This window comes from Austrofundulus limnaeus, unplaced genomic scaffold (assembly GCF_001266775.1).
Source record: "Austrofundulus limnaeus strain Quisiro unplaced genomic scaffold, Austrofundulus_limnaeus-1.0 Scaffold322, whole genome shotgun sequence".
Classification (NCBI taxonomy): Eukaryota; Metazoa; Chordata; class Actinopteri; order Cyprinodontiformes; family Rivulidae; genus Austrofundulus; species Austrofundulus limnaeus.
In genome coordinates this window covers 577,810-583,350 of record NW_013952724.1, presented here as the reverse complement: position 1 = coordinate 583,350, position 5,541 = coordinate 577,810, and the positions used below count along the sequence as shown (strand labels likewise).

At 40.4% G+C, this 5,541-nt stretch overlaps 1 pseudogene; it reads right to left on the bottom strand.

Annotated features, from left to right (window-relative positions):
• Nucleotides 1-5,207, bottom strand: part of LOC106527398 (uncharacterized) — a 23,413-nt pseudogene extending 18,206 nt beyond the window's left edge.
• Between the last annotated feature and the right edge of the window lie 334 nt (nt 5,208-5,541).

Here is a 5,541-nt window from a genome sequence, read left to right as displayed (position 1 = left end):
AAGTGTTAACGAGCAGTTGGACAGGTGTACCTAATAAAGTGGCCGGTGAGTGTATATCAATCCCCAGTAACCATAACCATAATATAGCAGAAACTATGAGGCATGATTTACTCTTGAGCACAGGTGGGTAGGGTACCCAAAAATTGTACTCAGCTAAGAATAGTACTACTTCAATGTATTTTTTCTCAAGAAAAGTAAGAAATATCCCTCCAAGAAATTTGTGACGAGCAACGGGAAAACCAGTGAAAAGTCGCTGAAGCACAAACTGAGAAAAAAATGGAAAAATTATAATTTTCTGAGAAAATAGTCATTTTCATTTTTTGGCAAAATATACTAGTTGAAGTTATGAAGAATCCACCCCATACTTTAAAAAGCAGTTTCTGGGGTATATAGTGGTAAGTTTTGTGTTTGAATTCAGCCTGTTTTCAAAGTAAAAAGAGCTAACCATCAATTTGCCTTTTGGGGAGGGGAGCTGCACAGTGGATTATCATTCTGGCTTTGTTTGGCTGTTCTCGGGCAGTTAACACGCCTTTGTTATTGGTTTTGGCCAGTGAGCTGCAGGTATTAAACTAGTTTGACTAAGGCTGCGCTTTTTTGCACAGGAGACCTTGGCCTCTACATCCCCTGCGCCCCTGCTGTGAGCCACATAGTGTCTATTAATATGCTAAAGAGTCAGTCACACCTAGAGCCACACCTAGAGCCACACCTAACCCTAATTACAGCTCACCTACATATCCTTTGGCCCAAAACTGTGCTCCTACATATCCCCCCTTTGCATACTTGTCAACTTGTACGGATTGTCCRTAAGTTATAAGGATTTTAYGTCATTTTGCAGGTATACGGACGTATAGAGCAATCTCACGGATTTTTTCAAGTCTTAAGGATTTCTTCAAAACCTCATTTTCAAATTTATCTAACATGTCAGAGTCTGTAGGATGATTTATAAAAAGCAATAAATAACATTAAACAGCCATCTTCCAACCTGTTCTGCTGCTAGAAATGAGTTTAGAACATTTTCCACTCTCCTTCTGCCTCGCAGTGGGCGCTTTCAGTGTTTTCAGTGGGCGGGAGCGAGTTGTACAGGTTTTTTTTCTTTTTTTGCTAAATGTACGTATTTATACAGGTAAACCTCTGAAGAGGTTGACATGCATGCCCCTTTGGTATTTGTAAATTTTCTAAACTGTCCCCAAAACTGTGCCCCTACATATCCCCCCTTTGGTCCAAAACTGTGCATCTACAAATCCCCCCTTTGGTATTTGTAAATTTTCTAAACTGTCCCACAAAATAACTTTTGTGCTCCTAGACATTTCTGACTGATTTGATATATTCATTGAAAACAAAAAGACAAAACCTTACTAAACACATAATACTTGAATCAGATACTATATTTACAATTTTTTTACTCTAGATCTGAAAATACAGTGGCATCCAGTTATGYTCTTYGCAACTCACCACAACAAGCAAAAACTTGTAAACAAGAGCCCTTGAGAAACAGAGTGAAAATATTATTGGGCGTGATGGGTGTTGTGGGTGTGTCTGGATTAACTGCAGCCATACAAATAGCAAAAGGCAACTAATAGCCCTCAGATTACTGAGCAGAAGGAGGGGGTTTGTCCTCAGGATCTCGAAATTTCAGTCTCTTCAGTGAGAAATGCATGGCTACTTAAACCAGTTATTAATGCTGTTTTGTTCAGTTTTTTTAAAATGAATATGGATCAAGAAGGATTGAGAACGCAGCTCCAGAACCGAACCACAACTCTAAGCTACAGCACATCACAGTGGCAGAAACTTTTTCATCAAGGCAGACACCAATGAGTTTCAGAATATTTTTGTTACAGAAGTGGGGGTGAAGGATCGACAGACACTAATCTGCAGTTTAAATCTTGTAACTCGACACGTCTTTAGAACAGCAGTCCAGTTGCTTTGTCTTTTTCCATGTTCTGGTAATCCACAAAAAGTTATGTCTTTCTTTGGTCGTGGTCCTGTATCCAAACTCATCACTTTGTTGCAAAAATAAAAGCTTCACCGGAGCATCCAGTCAGAGGAAAGTTCAGATTTTAACAATGAACAACAAGCATGTTGGATAGCATGTTTTATCTATCTGTAAACAAACGGCTGGCTGAATGGGACGTCATGTCATATCACTACATTCTCTCTTGAGGGTCCTAAAATACTAGAGATCACTGAACTACATTAATAATAATAATGCATTTTATTTATAGGTGCCATTCAAAACTCCCAAGGACACCTTACAAAAATCAGAAATAAAAATCACAATTAAACAATAAACACAATAAAAAGCAAGAAATCGATTAACAAAACAAAATTAAATAGCGCGAGCTTAAATAATAAAAACAGACTTATTAAATACTGTAAACTTAATAGATTTATCATGTAAATCATTGTCCATCATTATTGATCCTTTTTGCTGTTTACAACATTTAAATAAATGTCAATTTTGTTCTCATATTGCAGTCTTGTTTGATGGGTGTCAGTTTTGCAACACAGGTGTACCACTTGAACTTTTATAACTACATCAAATCACATCCTCTTTGTACGAATACTTATCTTTGTAAAACCTCAGAAGAACTCTAGCTCTTGTAAAATATCAGTAATATAATATAATAAAAAAGAAAAGCATAAGAAAATACTTTTTACTAATCACTGAAAATAATGTGTTTTGCTGCTCTTGGAGGTAAAGCTATAATATCTGTTCCATAAAGCCTAATATATAGTTGACACGTTGCACCGGGCGCGAGGGGGTGTGCACCAAAATTGACCCAATCGCGTCATCCCCGCCTCTGCGCGTTGGCCCTGCGCGGTGTCCCGGCGCGATAATAGAATATAGATAATAYGGAGAAAGCGGTAAATGTGGTTACTTTGTTATGGGTGATGTCAAGCTTTACTTGTTCTACACTCTCATGCTACTTTCCCACTGGTTTGGCACCATGCCATCTGTCGGTGAAGAAAGAACAGCACGCAACTATAAACACACACAGCGCGCGACCTCCGAGCCCGTGCACTCCATGGAGCATGCGCGAATACCCAGAGCGCATCTATAACCGAGCCTTAAAGGGTTAGTGTTCAGGGGCGGGAGGGGCTGTTGTGTGACAGAGACTCATGCTGCTGCAGCTTGTGGCTGGGACACAGAGGAGATGGAGGAGCTGTTTTTTTGTTTTTTTTTTTTTGTGTGGGAAGCTGCCCCATCCTGTTTTTTTAATGTATTGTTGAACTCTAAAGAGTTTTTAGATGACTGTGACTGTCATGGTCTGTGATTTTATGTTTTGGTTTTCCTGGTGTTTCAGTGTTTCCCCTGTGTTCTGATTAATTCCCCACCCATGCACTCCTGCCTCTCCTTGTGTCTTCCCCAGGTGAGTTGTATTTGTGATCATTAGTTTACCTTTATATTCAGCGTCCGTGTGTCAGTCCTTGTCAAATCATTGTGCTGTGAAGCTTGTCCATGTCCTAAGAGTTTTTGCCACGTCTCCAGTGTGAGTTTTTTCAGTCGCTTCAACTTTTTGCTTTAATAAACATTTTGCTCTTCTTCACCCGAACTCTGCCTGTGCCCTGGGTCATTCTGAACCAACACCTGACAGTAACTCTATTTTTGCACGTTGAGAGTCATTATGATTGCTTTTTAGCTTTACTAATTTAGCACATGCTCTGCGCGTCGACGTCAGCTCTGAGAAAACAAACGAAGCTTAACCTGACTGGGAGGCATGTGAACCCTGGCAGCACGCGGTGGGATTTTATCATTTTTATCATGAGATGACAAATTATTACCATGGTGAATGTCTTAGACCAGTGATTCTCAACGCTAGTCCTCAAGGACTCCTTTCCTGCATGTTTAGATGTTTCCCTGATTTGACACACCTGGTTTGAATGACTGAGTGATTAACAATCTTCTGAAAAACTGCTGAATAGCAGTGAAAAATTAAAACATGCTGGATAGGGGCTCTTGATGACCAGGGTTGGGAAACACTCTCTTAGACGGTATATCGCACACAATAACATATCGCCCATCCCAAGTTCAGAGAAGTCTTTAATGTCTAGTTGGGTACACAACGAGTTTAAATCTACAATGGGAATATTAGTTATGCAGGACAGAGCATCATGAAATGAGTTCCACCGTGTTGTTACTGGAACAATGAGTTTGCGTTTGCATATCTTTTCAACCAGCTCAGAGGCTACAGTTGAATGGCTGCTCTTTGTCCAGAGGGCCGAACTCTTAGCARTGGCACTTCTGTACACGGACTTGGACTCAGGATTTGCAGACAGCCATTTGTCAACATCATTTGTAGAAATTAAGTTCAGTGTGTGTGATGCACATCTAATGTGAGGGGGCAGAGTATACTGTTCTTCTGAGGTGCCACTAGATAGGACTTCTTCAATATCAGTAACCGCTGTCTCTTCATCCCCATCCTCCTCATCTGAATCTGTTGCCTCATACATCTTAAAAGCTTGAACAAAGTTTGACCCGTTATCTGTAACAGTGGCTGTTACCTTCTTTGTTAGTCCAAACGCTGAATGAATTTGCTCAATTTCATTTGCCACAACATCGTATGTGTGTCATCCTCTTATCCGTTTGCAGGCAATAGCAGCCTTTTCTCTTTTAAAGTTGGCTGGGTTGATCCAATTTGCTGTCATGCCCAAAAAACTTTTGGTATGACAGGTCCAAATATCCGCAGTAGCTGACACGTACTCCAAGCCCTCAAACGTTTTTCTCAGTTCATTTTCCATCTTGACATAACATTGGTCCAGGCACTTTGAAAAAGTTTTTCTGTACGGTGGTACCAGTTCACCTGTTGTCGGTATTTTGCTCAGAATTTTTCAGAAAGACAGGGACTCCACTGTTGAGATTGGCAACACTTCACTATGTACGCGGCTACAAGTTTGTTTACCTCAGCCTTTGTAGTGGTTGCCTGGCAGTGAAGTTCAAGCCGAGCCTGCTTACACGACATCGACATCAAACTGGCTGCACCATCCCTCTGGGGCTCTTTAGCAACTAGTTTAATGTCTGTGTGTTGTCTTTGTAAGTGCTTGGAAAGATTTGACATTGAGTTCACAGCAGTAGACAGTGTCTTGTGGCCCAGGCATAGCTTGCACACAACTGTTATGTTCTTGTCCTTTCTCTCAACAAAAGAAAAATAATGTGCATACTTCCATCCATAAGACGATATCGCCATGTTCTCCTCCACCTCTGCCATGTTGTTGTTCTTCCCTCCATGTGACTGTGCATGTCGTGAGTCGTGATGTCCCAACATCATCACTTACGTCTTAGTTTTTCCCCCTCTGACAGTCAAGCGTCTGCTCCATCTTCCTGCAACTATTCTCCAAAAGGTCTTGATTAATTGTAACGCAAGTAACAAATGTAAGTTTTTGATAGTGACTGTAATATATTAAAGGCATTTTCAAAGTAGTGTGTTACACTACTGCGTTACTGAAAAATGTAWTGTAATCACTGTAATGCGTTACAAAGTAACGCGTTACACCCAACACAGGTCATGAGAGACAAAAAGTATTTTGCTATGTTCAGGTTTG